Source organism: Botryllus schlosseri, chromosome 8, assembly GCF_051294905.1.
Source record: "Botryllus schlosseri isolate E-star chromosome 8, Bs_hap1, whole genome shotgun sequence".
In the NCBI taxonomy this organism is placed as follows: domain Eukaryota; kingdom Metazoa; phylum Chordata; class Ascidiacea; order Stolidobranchia; family Styelidae; genus Botryllus; species Botryllus schlosseri.
The window spans coordinates 23,008,146-23,025,199 of record NC_137243.1 but is presented as its reverse complement, the minus strand read 5'-3'; the positions used below and the strand labels follow the sequence as shown (position 1 = coordinate 23,025,199).

General features: G+C 38.8%; 2 long non-coding RNA genes across 2 annotated transcripts; both read right to left on the bottom strand.

Moving 5' to 3' along the window:
- Window positions 1–7,921: 7,921 nt before the first annotated feature.
- On the bottom strand, window positions 7,922–9,603 carry LOC145445041 (uncharacterized). The gene is made up of 3 exons (XR_013916866.1): window positions 9,408–9,603; window positions 8,930–9,024; window positions 7,922–8,068 (listed from the first exon to the last, which is right to left on the bottom strand). It is a non-coding gene; the product is annotated as an uncharacterized LOC145445041 (long non-coding RNA).
- A 301-nt stretch (window positions 9,604–9,904) lies between these two features.
- On the bottom strand, window positions 9,905–10,381 carry LOC145445042 (uncharacterized). The gene is made up of 3 exons (XR_013916867.1): window positions 10,233–10,381; window positions 10,097–10,171; window positions 9,905–10,039 (listed from the first exon to the last, which is right to left on the bottom strand). It is a non-coding gene; the product is annotated as an uncharacterized LOC145445042 (long non-coding RNA).
- Between the last annotated feature and the right edge of the window lie 6,673 nt (window positions 10,382–17,054).

Genomic DNA, 17,054 nt, shown 5'->3' with positions numbered 1-17,054 from the left:
CTTTTGCGCAGCTATTGCATAGGAAATTTTTCCAAAGTATTATGGGAACTTCTTGATTACCGCAAAGTCTCGCGCATTCTTCACGTAGATTCATAACCCTGCTCCATGGTGGAATGAAAACGGAACCTAGAAACGAGGCCCTTATACATGTTGTACAATACATTGTACATTTTGTCTCCAACAGCGTAAAATTGCATTCGGAAAGTGTAGTTTATAGTCGGTTTAAGAACTGGGCATATTGTGGCGACGGGCCTGAAATTCGGGATACGTTTAATCACTTAATCAGCTCCGCACCACTGACAATTATTCAGAATAGCGAGTATTATGATTGCGGGGCATTGAAAATTGCGAGTCAGCTTTACGAATGTCAGGTTATATTGGATTTGGGTTAGGGCTGCACTTTTATGCCACCAGAAATAAAAGAATGTCAGTTCTACATCACATTGAAGTTAATTTGGTATCTTATTTAACATGTCTATATATCTTGCACATTGTGACAATGTTTTTGGTTGACCGCGATTGCACAGATATGTGATTCCCATTAACATGCGTACCGGTACCGCATCTTTATTCTGCGAATATGATATGGTACGAACAAGGACAAGGAACTCTCTCACTACCCGACTCGAATCATTGGTATTAATACTCGGTTCAGATTCGAGTACTCAAATCATTGTGCCTCGCCTTGGTTATGGATATGGGCTAGGTTAGATTTTGTTAGGGTTAGGATACAGTCAGGGTTAGATTGCATTATTTTGAATTCCTCCTTATCATGACTCTTGATATTTTGAGCTTGCTATTGTGAACGCGTGTCCATTACCTCACGAGTACAGTGCGCGTGTTCCACCATAAACCATGTCGTGGTTAGGGTTGCATTTGACACAAACGGTGTTGCATAATTGTGTAAATACTGCCGGAAAAAGATGTAGTATGAGCCTACGGACAATTTGCACCCAATATAGTCGACGTGTACGTTGTGGGGTGAATGTAACCCTCGAAATCGTCGTCGGTTCAACAGTTATAGCGCGTACATAGAGATTTTTGATACAGAATGGGTGTTCTGATGATGATGACCGCCGACCGTAAAAATGCTGCATAATGATGTAGTCCTAGTTAAAGTTGTGTTTAGTCCGTTTACGACGGTGGTCGGAAGCCCTTTTCGTCGGAGGAGCCATATTTACCCTATATTTTCAATTTTCTATGTCAATCGACTGCGACGTCAGAATTAAAGATTCGTTACGTCATGTCTAGTAAAAAAAGGTAAAAGACATGTTTTAAACAAGGGCATTGTTTTAAAAATGTTTGTTTTAAATTGATTTTTGTTTTAAATGCAACCCTCGTCGTGGCGCTAGATATTACCCTGTGCTCAAATGCTGCCCGCATCTAACCGTAACAGTTATACGTTAATTCAACATCGCAACCTGATTTAAAAGGTTTCTCTACTGTATTGCCACTAACATGGTATTCTGAAGCAACTTCAATAAGTTCTATCTCCTCTTAACCAGTGGTCGCTATTCCTGATTAGTTGCAGAAGTTATATGATCTGCAAAAGCCTCTGTCAACCTCACCAGGTAGATGATATAAACGAGGCGCCAAAAAATCCAACAAATGTAGCCTACATAAAAATATAATAAAGAGTTTCTTGAAGGTACAGAACTCCAATATACAATTGAATAGTATATTCTTATTGAAATGAGCCCGAATAGTGTCGGCTTACACTCGTCAGGGGTCAGCAACTAGTAGAGAATTGGAAAGAAAATTTATATCAACAATCATAAAATAAATGAATGTGTTGAAGTTGTATCTTTATTTTATTGCCATTGTTGGCCAGTCACTACAATATATGATAGTAAATGGGGCAATATCGCCTGCACGAGTGCACGTGACGATTCCGTGAGAATGATTCACCTACGGATCTGAATAGGAAAATATGCATTCCAAGTTCGAACCGGTGCGCCTGATACGCTTCTACTGAACATTTGTTTGAGGTCAGGCACTAGAGATCAGTGATCACTAGGGCGAGTTTCTGCAACTTTTGCAACTTTTTTTTACAGTTTCCGGCAGCTTCCTAAATACTCGCAAGGTATGTAGAATGCTGTTTTAAGCTGTTTGAAGGAATCTCATAGTGCAACTTTTTGCAACTTTTGTCCATTTTTTCCATGCAACTTTTTGCAACTTTCTCGAATTTTCATGAAAGTATTTTCGATTTTGGTGAAATACACGGCCAAATTTGACTGAAACACCGTAAATCAGCACCGAAGTAACGCTTTTACGGATATTTCGGGAGCTGAGCCGGAAAATTGACCTTTTTTTTAGTCAACCGAGCAAGATGTGGTCAAAATGCAACTTCTGCAACTTCTTAACTTTTTTAAAAAATAAATGCAACTTTCCACGGATTTAACTGCAATAAAAACTTGCCCTAGTGATCACTGATCAGTTGCGCAGCATTAAAGCTGCTACAGAAAAGAGGTCGCGCGTTACGGAGAACTTTATTATAAATGAGGTACTTAAACTTGCTGCGTGGATGCGATTCTGTGGAGGAGTTCCTTGATATGACACAAATTTCCACACCAAACCAACATGAGCGCTGGTTCAGATGATCAAGTTTCAACTTGGAGTAGTCGGTCTACTGACCGTATACTGCCCTACTATACATAACTATCTACGGATTAAGTTAGCTATCTAGAGTCCTATCATTCTCGTGCTGTAAGCTACGGTATCACGCATTTATATCAGCACTAACGCGGATGAGGGGATCACTCAACTGATGTTCAAAGTTACGATGCCAAGCAGGCTAATTAATATAACGACTACCGAGCATGCTTTTGGTAAGGATAAGATACCCTATGTTGAACACACTGACATTGCAGTCATTGACAACTGTTCAATTGAATTGTAATTTCCAGAGCTTCAGCAATATGCCAATCAGTATACAAGTGGGACGATATTACACGCGCTATGCATTGGCAGGTCTGACGAAATAAGTGCTATACCTACTCGTTCTACACTCTTATGAAATCCCTGGAGTAATTTGGTCAAGGAAGACGGCAGATAAAAATACGACCCTGGTTAGAACGACATAGTCTATATTTTCTACATAAAGGGTGCACTCTGTTAAAAAAATCATAATCACCCTGATTATGGCGCTCAGTTAAAATGCTTTCAAAGTAATATGCCGCCTATATCTGAAACGAAACATTAGAGCTTCATGCTTAACCTGGCGAAGTGCTATCATAGCGTATATCGATCGACCTACTATGCGTAAAAACTTGTGAATAGAATAACTGTCCAAAAATATCGTTTCAATCTCTCCGTAAGGCAACTTATATCGCAGTTATAATATGCAATGAACAGTCCAGTCTGGCCGGAACTGTACGCTCTCACATGCAGTCGAGCTGAAGCGACAGTAGTCCTGTATATAGCTCGAACGCTGAAACAATGCAAGCTTCTGTCACCGCGGAAGTCACAAATAGTCACTCTGGCATGCGACTGGTGAATTTACTCTGGCGCGTGAAACGATCAATACCGGTACGGCTTCGGAGAACGTCATTGTATGTTATATGCTGTATGCTTCATCACACGGTGCGCTTGTAGCCTACACCCAAAAGGGATAGAACATACATGTGAAGTCCATAAAGATGTCGATATCGGCGTAACATTGATTCGATAAACAACGACAGTGGTGTTGAGATTGTCGACAACAAATTGATATCTTCAAGGTTTACGATTTAATCAATTGAGACGAGAAGTTGAGACGTGAAGATACAGAAAATCGATAAAATACAACACTCACTATACTGGCGTTACGAAGGGTGGCGATATAATTATATAGACCACATAAGCTTGCGATAAAAGTTATACAGTAATATTGTCACTTAGCCTAACATACAGACGTATCCCTGTCAACGCATTCCTCCCTAGGAAGTCGCCTAATCCTGTTTTAGTACAATTAATTCTGTTTTATCTAGTTGATTCACAGGTTGCACACCCGCAACATTTTGGTCAGTGGTTCACGTGCAGTGATTGGAATTGCTGTACAGTGTACAGCCATTTTACAACACATTGCACTAGGTATCAGCTTCCATGGACAGTAGGACACTCACCCGAAAGATGCAATTGAAATGACACGTCTGGTTGCAGCATTATATAAGAGTTCGTAGGCTACTAGACAGTGCATATCCGTCACGGAAAAAGACTGACAATTAAGCTGTTAGTATGTTCGTGCTTTGTAAAAAAGCACGTTGTCACTCTTCACCATATTTTGCAATGGGGCTGCTCAAAGTGCTCATGCTGATTACCAATAGACCTTATGCCAAATTTGATCACATATATCGCTATCAGAATATGTGAAAATTTACCATCGCGATTCCATATTCAATGACCGTTCGGTATTCATTGCAATCCCTGTTACATTTTAGTAACTGTTTGCTCCTTTCGTGTCTCGTGTACCTCCGCCCGATATTGTATAACTTTTTGCGTGTAGAATGCAGGCTTTGCTCATAAAATGTTCCTCGGTTGCTCGGCTTTGACACTACTATATCTAGGGTTGTGTTCAAGATGACAATGAATTTCATACTCCTAGATCGGTGAATAATCCGAGAATTCTCAACGAAAAACTCACATAACTCTGCTTCTACTGGTCGGAATTGAGTCAAATTTGTTTTGCATGGCCTTTGAAGACAGCTCAACAATTTGATGGGATTGGCAGAAAAATTTGAAAATATTTTTTTTCAATTTTCCCTAATAAATTAATTTTTTTTATTGGATCTGCGGAGTCCTATACTTGTCGGAATTGAACCAAATTTGGTGTGCAGCGTTTTTAGGGTAACCTGACAATTTGATCAGTGAATGGCCGGAATCCGGGAAAAAAAGTTATTTTTGAACAGCCCTAATGTGCATATACAAGGTCACTGTGTTGAGTAGGCTACTATAGCCAATGAGTGAGACACCCGGAAAAGTCGTTATTACTACAATGGAGTGACCATGAAAACGTGCCGACCTTTTTATTACACAAGTTGGTTTAATGTCATGATAACATTTGTCTAACATTTATTTCTATGGAAAGGTCTAATTTGCGCGGATAATATGCCCACTCGGGCAGGGCATAGGGGGAAAGAGCACGGGGGTAACTGTCGCATCCTATATTTTTTATGTCAGATGTGTCAGTTCTTTCGGCTTTGGTGGTGACGTATGTTTTGCTCATTTTCATTTGCGTTAGTCATTTAACAATCATTTGTAAATAAACTGTCTCGTATAGGATGCTATCATCGATGTACAAAACGTTTGCGAACGACCAGTATAATTGGATATTTACAACGTCACAAAGTTAAGAGTCGATCTTACATTATTTCTCACATTCGCTCGTTCGTTCATTCGGCTTTATGTTGCTGTAACCTACGTGTATGTAGTCTATCGTGTCTAATTTGAATAATATTGGGTATGTCTCTGATATGGAACTGGGACTATCAATATTTTGGCTTTAGAGTTATTTTAATCACACTATCACAAATATCGTAGTCCAACGGCCATTGATCAAATCAGAATCGCAAGTAAGCACTATGTTTTGGTAAAACTAACGGTTTTAGTCGCACCCAGAAAATTGCGACTTGCTGGGACGGCTTTTTGGGCATTCATCAATTGTCCATAATAAACCGCATTTTGTCGTTTTGTCTTTCTCTGTTATCTCGTATTGCTTTTCATTCACTATGCGCCGTGCATGTCTACTCTTTACTTCGCCTAGGCGCAGGTGGATGTCTGCTACAGACTAATCAAAGTCGTTTCGATACCTTCCTATCTAGGGCTGGATTTAAAACAAATGATTTTTAAAACACTGTTTTACACAGTGTTTTAAACAAGGGTCATTTTTTTTGAAAAAATTTAAGTTGCAAAATTAAGCCATAATTGTGTAAATACTTTAAAAAAACATGTTGTATGAGCCTACCGAAAATTACCACCCGATATACCTGACGTATACGATATTAGATGGTTGGAACCCTCATAGTCGGTTCAACAGCTAAAGTACGTAGACATTTCGTCAAAGGAGCTATATTTATCCTATATTTCCTATTGTCAATGTCAATCCACTATGACGTTATGACTTTAAAAAAAATTAAAATTAAATAAAAACATGTTTTAAACAAGGGCCTTGTTTTAAACACGATTGTATTAAATTGATTTTTGTTTCAAATACAACCCTATCTATCTCTTCATTGTACCGCCATCTTGTGGTGTATTGATTAGATAAAAGTTTAATAAAATTAACTTAGCTGAATCTATTTACAACGAGTTGACTGATCACGGTGATGTTTCAAAAAATCAACCGCAAGCGGCCGCGTACTAATACTGCCACCTAGCGAACGCAACATTGATGATCAAGTCAAAAACACAAGAAGAAAACGTAGTTTTCGTCTGCCAAGTGTCGACTAATACTTAGGCTAGGGTTACCATATGTGGAAATCCAGAAAAAGGGACAGTTTTTACATATCACAAAACTTATAATATCGGACTAGAAAGCGGCTAATTTGAAAACTTTCACGGTAAATAGTGTTGTATTGACTAAAAAGAAAAAAAGATCATTTTTCAAACTTTACTCCGACAAGACCCGCTCTAATGTAATTACTAATTAGGTAGTGGTTGACCTTTTATTTAGTCATGCTTGCCGTGACTGTCGTCGAAATCCAGATTTCGCGTCATTTTTAGTTGTGCCTGTACAATCGCCTGGCTGTCAAACCTATAAAGAAAGACGAATTGCCAATTAATAGAATTACATTTTGGTGCCACCGGAGGACATTACCTTTTCGATTTCTAGATAGAGGAGGACATAGGCTATCCTCCCAAAGGGGGAAGTATGGTAACCCTAATTTAAGCCTGCCGATATCTTATTTTGTATTACACAGTGTGCCTAAAAGAGAGGAGATTAGCTCCAACTGCGTGAGAGCTTTTGGTTCAAAACCATGACTAATCGGTGTGATAACCGGCTAATTAGATCCATTATGTAGAAAGTCATTATTTCTGCGTAGGCTTACATTTTAAACGCAGCTGGTTCTGCGGTGCTCACTTCGTGCAACCTACTCTCAACAACAGGAATGTGTCTAACTCAACTTGCTTCCCGGGCCGGATTCAAACCATTTGATCGCTCGCGGGCCGGACCAGTCAAATGATTCCGAACTGTTGCGTCCAAATCCATACCCTGCTGGTTTTCATTGGAATACTTTATCTTTAAGCCATGTATATCAATATCAATAATAAAATCGATAGTCGTCAGATTATATTTTCATCTGATCAAGACACACACAATGTATAATGCGATGTAATGAACAGATAGGAGGATCCCGAACGACCAGTTGCGGTATCTTAAACTGGCTTCCACCTCAGCCTAGTGCCCGATGTCACAGTTCTTTTTCGATGCTAATCTTTCTTTCGCGGCTCTTTCTTGCTCTTTCCATACCGTGCGAGTGCGTTCTTTCATCGGGTCTTTTTCTGGGCTTTTTTGTTGCCGTAAGAAGAGCGACGCGGGACCCAGAGGGAGGAGCCCAGAAAAAACCTCCGACGGGGCCGCCCGGGGAGCATGCGCTTACCGTCACCTCCACGCTTACTCCCCCGCCTACATTGCATTGCGGATCATAAGAGTACTATTCTAACAACCCAGCAAACACAGAATATATTGCATATATATTGTGTATATGTCTCAACTACTTCAAAATATATCTAGTCATACGTATTGTTTATATAAATCTGTCGACACATTTGCACATATATAGGATATCTTCAAAGATACCTGTATGACATTGTCATGATATCTTGCTTGACCCTAGATGACCCCTGACCCTAGGTGACCCCTGACCCTAGTTAGGTACCTGGACCTGCCACATCCTGCACTACCCTTATCAAGGAAGACTGACTGATAATTTTACAAATCATGCATGGCTTTGTTCGTGTATTAAATCAGCACAGAACTGCGCAATCACTTCAGCAAATATTGCTGCCTAAGCATAAGTTCGAAATCGTTGTCGGAATTGTCAGACTCTGTGATAGCAGCCTTGTTCCTGTTATCTTCTTTATCGCCACCCTATAACATAAACGAGTAGATTAGTACAATTGATTATTATCACTGTAGAATAAAAGTTGTTCTGTGTTTGGTTGTGAGTAAAGTGGGATGGTGGTCTAAGTCACATTCACCAAAAGACTTGAAGTCCTCTTTCAAAAGCGACATGACCTTTACTTTTACACTGAAGATATAATCAACGCAGTTACGCTGTCAAGATGAGACACCAGAACCTGTTCAATAATGCCTGTCATTATAGAGATGATTTTCATGCTATTGGCGTCATGAAGTGGCTGCTGCTGGAAACGGATTTCAAAACCTATAGTTTGGGCACGGGGTGAAGATTGTTCTCCACATTATTATTTTAATATTAATATGGTAATAGTTGCCTGTGAGAGGCTGATGTGATATTGATCGCTCCTTCCATGCACGACACAGCAAATATATGCAGTGGTTCCCAAACTGTGGTCAGCGAGAATTATTATGACTGCGTAGTACCTTCCAGAAATTCACACGATCCAGAAATTTTCAGAGATTTTAATTCCTTGAGTATAAAAATCTTTAGACAGGTTATTGTCTAAACCAAAATCGAAGTTGCTTAAAATTATTTTGTAAATCAACACAAAGTATAGTTATTCAAATTAAATTTTAATCTCCCCGTGCGAGACAAATGCGACCCGCGGAGGGAAATTGTAAAGGTCTGTCTCGTAAATTTTCTCGTAAAGTTTGGGGACCACTGATATACAATGTTCTGAAGATGAGCGGTAACAACAATTCACTTACAGTTCAATAATATCATCAAAGTCACAACTGTCACACCACACAATCATATCATCAAAGACACAACTGTCACACCGCACAGGCTTAACTTAACAACAAAATTACCTTGCAAGATGCAGCAACAGTTAGAGATCTTGCAACCTGATCTTTAGTTCTTTTATCTGGGATCTCGAGGTCAGGATGAGCCGATCTGCATGCTCCTAAAAAGAGATATAACTAGATGAAGATGTCCACTGTCCAGTCATGGTATATTACACATCAGACAACGAACAAGTTTCATTGATATAAGAGACTGTTGGAGGTATAGAATTCCAATATACTATTGAATAATATATTCATATTGCAATATGCATAATGCATATTGCATATTGCAATAATATATTCAATTGCAGCTGAATATTTTCTGCTAATACTCATTAGCAACTAGAGTACTAAAGTAGGTAACTTAGCACATCACGACATCAGTATTCTTATTACCAAATATGACGTCAAACTATTAAAATGTTGAAAAATCGAGGCTAGGGCTCAACTTTTTTTTACGTTGATTACGTTTAATTTCCGTCAATAACCGTTGATAACTTACGTCTAATAGTCTTTTCAAGTGTCACCCTTGTTGTTTTGACCCTTAAGACTAGGATTTTCATACTTTCTTTACAGCTATGCTGGTCATCATATTTCCGGCAATTGTACACCCCGGATTCCCATTAGAGCGGCTACCTGTAAAACATTATATTAGTGGTACACAATACAGATGGTACTGCCTTGCATTAATGGTTTGCACCAGAATTAACAATAACATTTATGGGCATTCTAGATAAAACCATCCACACCATAAATTTCATGGTCACGCTAATCAAAGGCTTGGTTGACTTTGCGATTTTGCAATAAATCACATTGGCAATTCAATTTTTGATGATAGAACTAATTTCGAAAAGGACCCCTGCTGTGTCTGAAAATGATTCCTTGGTGTCGGCGGACACCCCTGATTCAGACTGTCAATCGCATTGTTCGAATGAGAAACAAAAACATACCAGCGCAGTATTTGCCGTTGTTCAAAGGTGTTCCAGCTGTGACAAGGTTTCACAGGGATCTTCAATTATATCTTCCAGCAAAATTGGGGCACTCGATTGAGGTCTTTTAGAGTCATTGTCGATATGATGTCTGAGGAAATCCATCATCTGGTTTTTATGCAACTTTATGTCTTTGATGCACAAGCTAAAAAGGATTCGATTACAAGAAAGTTAGATTGACCATCATATGTGATATACTTACCATTACTTTATGACAGGCCACATTGTTGATGGTCAAAATTTTGTAGTTCAACGATGATTTTAAATGAAGGAGCATCTGAAAAACGGAGAGACTTTATTCTCAAATTCGAGAACGCATCAAAGTGCTAGGAACTTACTGCAGGACTTAGATCTCTGGCCGTTACATTCAATGTTGGGATCATGCCATTCTTGAACACTCTTTTCGCTTAATGATGGCAAACTTGCATTGCGAGCATCATTGATATCACTCCTGCTTGCCACACTTTCATTGCCAGAATCATAAGATGACCGCATTCTTGAAATTGGCATGTCTTGTATCTGAATACTTGGATTACGTTTCTTCCTTGCACTGCAGGAAAAACATCATCTACAAATTATAAACGTTTAACATATTTCACGGAATAAAAGGGTACCTTGAGTCCTTGACCATCAGTTGACGCCGAATTATTCAATAATTGTTTGTTCAGCTGACGTTTTCGTTTTGGCCGCTGCGCTTCATTTTCAGTCCAGACAATGACAAAGACGTGAGCAAGCCACTACTCTCCGGCCTCCACAGCGTTTATTATATCACTAAAAGCTACCTTCAATACATCTAAAACATATGGATAATGTAGATGGCAAAGGTAGACCCACTTGGAAAACAGTACGCTAATCCTGAGTTTATAACTTACTGGATGAGCATTTCATCTGTATCTTTTATACAGAGTTCGATTGCGATTATCATATTATGGTTGCTTTTTATTCTTAGCCTTACCGTGCTATTTGCATTCTTACGCAACCACCAGACATGCAATACTATTATAGATACAAACAATTTCACACAATTCACAATTCATAAGATATAAGCTAGTCTGAATTAATGAGATCACTTCTACATCGGTTTTCCAGCTTTTATGCATTACAGCAACAGCAACCGATTGTTCTTGTTCAATAAAAAGCACAACAGCAAATGATTGCTCGATTTATTGATCGACTAATACCCACCTATATTCATTTACAGCAAATCCTTAAAGTAAGGTTGGAGTAAGTTGATATCCAGAAAATGTGCTCATGATTAGCCGCATAAGTTCTATAGTTTATTAGTTGGTTTGATATGTATCAAAGAATTATATTCAGACATAGCCGCCCAGTTATGATATGGACACCATATTACCAGAAAGACTAGACTAGGGGTAATTCCATGTCAGATCAACCAAAAAAATGGATTTCGTCACCACATAGTGTCAGATTTTGCTGAAATTTTGCTGAAAACATCACGAAGTATAGCTCACTGAATCGCAATTTATTTGAAAGGAATTACTTCAGTAGTTTCAAAGTTATCGCATGATGAAAAACAGGCTTTTCATGCCCATTCAACCGTGAAATTGAAGGGCTGTTTTTAAGTATATTTGGAATTGTCTGTAAATGAGCTACTTTGACCCTAAAATGTTGTTCACTTTGTTATGTTGTTTAAATTGATCTATTCTATCATTCAAGTGCAAAATTAGTGATTTTTGGTGCACGGCCCAGAATTTATTTCAAGTTGAAAGACGGTACCTCTGGAAATCACTCAAGCATGACAATATTTCCGGAGTCTCCCTCTCATTTCTGTCTACTTGAAAAAAGTTATGAAGGGGGGCAAATGAAAGCTGTTGTAACCTAGATTCCTTAGAAAATAAGTTTTTATCTAATATTCACTTACAAAGTTTTGAAAACAGGGTATATTTCAGGTCATGAAAATGTAGTGATTTTCCTAAAAATGATGTTTCATATTCTAGTTGCTGTGTTACCTTGAGACAAACTCCAGCATGTTACTAATTTTCTGGAAATTCTTTGTTCTAACAGCTTTCATATGACACCATTTACAAAAATTTTGAAACAGACAGAAACGAGAGAGAGACCGCTGAAATATTGATGTTACGCTTCAGTGGTTTCTGGGTTTAATGAGTTACATTTTGGGCTGTCAACCAAAAATCAGTAATTTTTGTCCTGCATGATAGAATAGATCAATTTATACAACATAACAAATTGAACAACTCTCTAATTGTCAAAATAGCTCATTTACAGAAAATTACAAATCAGCCTGAAAAATTACTTGAATTTCGCGGTTGGATGAGCATTAAAAGCTTGTTCTTTATCATGCAATAACTTGAAAACTACTTATGTAATTCATTTAAAATAAATTGATATTTACTTAGATATACTTCATGGTGTTTTAAGCCAAATTTCAGCAAAATCTGAAACTCAAGAGATACCCAATCTCTGTTTTGATTAATCTCAAATTGAATTACTCCATGGATTATGAAGTATTTATGTCAACTTAATTTAGAGGTACTATGGCCGTCAAATATTAGTTAACAAAACATATCAGCCAGTTTCCTCTCCAAACAAGCTTTCATATGACATGTTACTTTCCAATTTTCGTGTAGACAGAATTACGCTAGATATAATTGAAGTTCATGTTACGCATGAACGATTTTGAAAAGTGTCAGTTTATGAGGTGGGTTTTAACCCCTGACCCCATTTGATTATGTGACAATTTTCCCTTCAATAGCAAGAGTGTCCTCTATTCTATCATTAGACACCATAATCCACTCTCAAGTACTTGACTATGCTGTTTTATAAACGTTACTGTAACAGGTAATGTAAAAGTAATTGAACTTCATGGTTGGGTGAGCACAGAATGGCCATTTTTTAAAATGCGATAACTTTGTGATGGATGGACCAATTTTGACAAAATTAAGTTTGCTGCAGTCAGAACTGGATACCAGATTTACCCCTCCATTTTCATTGCAATCTGACACCTAGTGGTGACGGGTGCGGTTGATTTGACATGGACTTACCCCTAGTTCTATGAAGTTATATCGTATTACCTCAAGTCAAGTCCTTAACTATGATTATATAAGAAGCATAGCCTATACAGTGCAGTTTTCGGTATTCTTCCATAGAAATATGCTTGGATTAGCCTCAATTAACTGCGATTTCCCTGAACGCAACTAAAACCAAAACGACAACGATATCTGCACTGAAAGCCGCCATTATCAGAGCGCTTGTGTCTTTTGTCTGACGATTTGAAACCTGCGCGCCGAAACGGGTGTTCGCGTGGGAGAAAGTGCCTCAAGCCATTGAGTCACTCGGCTCCGACGGCTAGATGGTTTTCAGCGTAGCCGGAGTGGATCCGGATTCTGAATTTGCTTTGACAGTCGGATTGTAGCAGGATTTTTCTATTTAACTTTCAAATAGTATAGCATTATTTATGCAGCAGTTTTTCGGATTACCCAGAATTGGAAATTCATAAGACTATCAAATTGCCGCCTGGAGCCGTAATGGATTCGGATTCCAAAATTTGGGATGGCCAAGAATCAAAATATCTGCAAAATCACGCGATAGCGGCGTGTGACAAAAGGAAAAACATTCGATCATAGCAATTTACAACGATGTAAATTGCTATGATTCGATAGTGGCAATAATTACGGTGACATATCACCCCATAAGAGTAAGACATCAATAAAATTGATAGTAGATAAATTATACCATAAAATGAAACAATATTCGAATTTGATTCCTCACAAATATATTTTCGGCATTTTGACGAAAGTTGATGGATAAGAAAAAGATGTATTCAAGATACGTTTCCGCACAAGATATGCATAAACACAATTTTGAGATAATTAGGATAACAAAAAGATATCCGAACATGTCCTGAATATATCTCGTGTTTGCTGGGAACACCTTTATTCGCAAGCAGCGAGATCGAGGAAAATATCATGGTTGGCCAATTGAATACAGGTATAAACCGCATTGTATGAAAAGCCCAGATAGAAAGTGAACCGAGCCAAAAGCAGGCAGTATAGACGAAGATATATGGGCGCATGAGAAACAAGGGAGGCCGATGGTAAAAGAGTGCGAGTGTGAAAAGTCGCCCTGAAGATGACGAGAAATGCAAAGAAGCTGAATATTACACCTGTTACTGTCGTGGCGTGCATGGCCCTAATAGGTTTAAAGCGCCACTCTTGTTGTCTCATGCAATAAAACAAATAAACAATAAGTTGACGAATCTCCGTGCTCCCTTTGTTTTAGTCGTATGCCTAATATATGTGCTGGCGTGATCCCTGCACAGTGCATATGCGTTGACAGGAATACGAGAGATTAAGCTGTAAACGCGGACTTTGCAAATGGGGATATTTTGAGTCAGTTAGGCCTATAGTTATACGGGATTGAGACCCACGCATTCCTTTTGCACTATAATCATCTCCATATGGAAGCTACATTTCGCATTGGTGTTTTAGCTTCTGTGATTACAACTACTGTTTGGTCCATTTTTCCATTAAAATCGGCATTCAGTCTGCACTTTTTTAGCCCTTATTGTGTGAATATGCTGGTGTCAACGTCACCGACTTGTTCCTAATGGTGACACATGTGAAACCGCAACATTGCCATCGGACGGTTATATTGTGTGTCCTATGAGCATATTCGATATTTGCTGCTTCGAGGCATTCACAAAAAATCTCAACATCTGTTAAGAACTTGCAGAATAATGCAAGCATATTTTGATCTACTCATAATTGCTTCGCGGGTAGGATGAAATCGGGTGAAGAGTGCGCGGTGCGTGGCCCGCAGGCCGTATATGTTTGAATGACCCCATGCTTTACTGCAGTGGTTCCCAACCTTTTTCGACTCATCGCCCACTCATCAAGCCCGTCATAAATTAGCCCCACTCCCAATATGTACGGATTCTAAAAAGAGGACATATTATACAGGAAATTTATTGAAGTAACTCTGATCGCTGGTGATTTGACTAAAAAGGTCATCCGAGTAGGTGCTTGGAAAACTTGTTTCCGCGTCTACTTTCCGCTGAGCTGACCTTGTTTGATCAACATTCGCGTCATATGTAAAATAAACAGTCTTCACGTGCATTTTGCCCGTGGTAATTAAATAGGGGGAGATGTGGAACCGATGAGACACTGGGACCGAAAATACTTGGAAAGTTCTCTATGATAATCCCATGATTACACTCCGTGAATTTGTCTACAATTGCATGCTGGCATAATCTTTCCTCAAATGCAAAAAAAACTTCGACCTGCATGAGTTATGGGGTCTGTGACAGATGTTTTCTGTTTTGGGGGTGTAAAATAAATTTCGATCGACGCATTCATGGTTGCATTCAACACGAACAAACCTACAATAATTTTTAATGTGAAATGTGAGGCCTGTACCAGGCTATATAACGGCACATATTTTCAATAAATACCATCCTTGGGTGAACTTTTATTTCAATTCAAATACATAATTTATACAGTTGAAGACAATGATACCATATGACACCAATTCTGAGTATATTGAAAAATTACTTTTCCAGCACATTTGTAACAAATGCCAATGCGGAACTGATCCATGCAGTTTACATGGAATATATGTCAGTTGCGCAAATATATAACTGAAATATATCTATGGTCACACTTCTGTGTCATTTTCTTCCATTCGTCCCAGTAGATCCCCAGACGTAGGAGGAACCTACTGGCGGCTCAACAACAGCAGACCAGATTCCAACGTCCGCGTTTCCGAATAAATATCTTGTATATTCCTCACAACGCCAAATTACGACTAAATCAAAGGGAGAATCGAATATGACAACTAATATTGTCGTTAACGCCACTATTTGAGCAGTTCTTAATTGTATCCCACTAAAGCTTACTAACCTACAGTTGTAGTCTATATATTGCAACCGGACAATCATCGTATTTTTGCCAATTCAATTGTTCGCGAATGAAAGTGTTGCGGCTTGATCCGTGTATTATCTATATACATAATATATATATATATATATATATATATATGCTTTCAAGGTATTCACTTGAAAAGCAAGAGCATGAGGTAACATTTTGGAATCAGTTGAATCGTCCGGCCCGCGGGCGATTTGGAGGACTGAATTCTGCCCGCGACGCAATTTGAGTTTTACACGCCTGCATACAGACGTAAATTCTTAAAACCTGGTTGCCTAATGCCTATTTTATATCGATATTGAATTCATGCGGTCCGCGACCCCTGCTCCACAGCTTTCTTAACGTGCGATTCAAATGTAGGAATCGGCGGACTTGGCGGTATACATCATAGTGTAAAACAGGACCACGGATGAAGTTTGGCGAATTGTAATTATATACATTCCTTCTGCATCGCGACTTCGGCAATAATTATGAATATTTTTGCCTCCCCAAATCATTCACTAAACCAAGTTATTTCAAGCGGTGCTCCGTTCCGCGGGAAATTTGCTTAGTTCAGCTATACAATGGTCTGAAATGCGAAAAATCGACTGGTTTCACTGCATACGTAAATAGAAATTCGTTCGTGGAGGTTGTAATAACTTGCAGCTCCATCATCCCGCAGTCGTGATTATCTCCAACTATTGTCACTCAACTAACATTATATTTGCGTTCAGACCCTGCAACGTCTTGTTTACCATGCACCAGTGTTGGGATGACTTGAGTCATGACTTGACTCGGGTCATCAAGTATCGGTGTCGACAAAAATCACTGTATCTAGCATGGTCGGATTTTTCGCAAAACGCTGATGTGAAACGCCGTGAGAGCGTCCAATCATTCAATGACAGTGCGTTTTAATGAGCCTTCATTGTTCTCACACAAATAAATTTTCCGCAAACGAAGTGATCGAAGCTTACAGCTTTCGTTGTCGTTAAATATAGTAAAATAGTTTAATAGCAAGATGTCTATTTCTGTTCTCTGTTCTTACCTTAAACAAACCTCTTGTTTTATTGAAATTGAATTCGAATATAGTTTTATATTCCTCAACCATTGGCACAGGCTCGAATTGTATCATATCAGTTTGTAAATGGGTAATGCATTGCATCTTATCAATCCGATTTTCTATTATCTAATCGGTATTTTGTCTGGCAACTATACACTGGGGCTATGTCACGTATATGTGAGCGATACAGGGTCATCGGCTGAGAATCAATGACCACT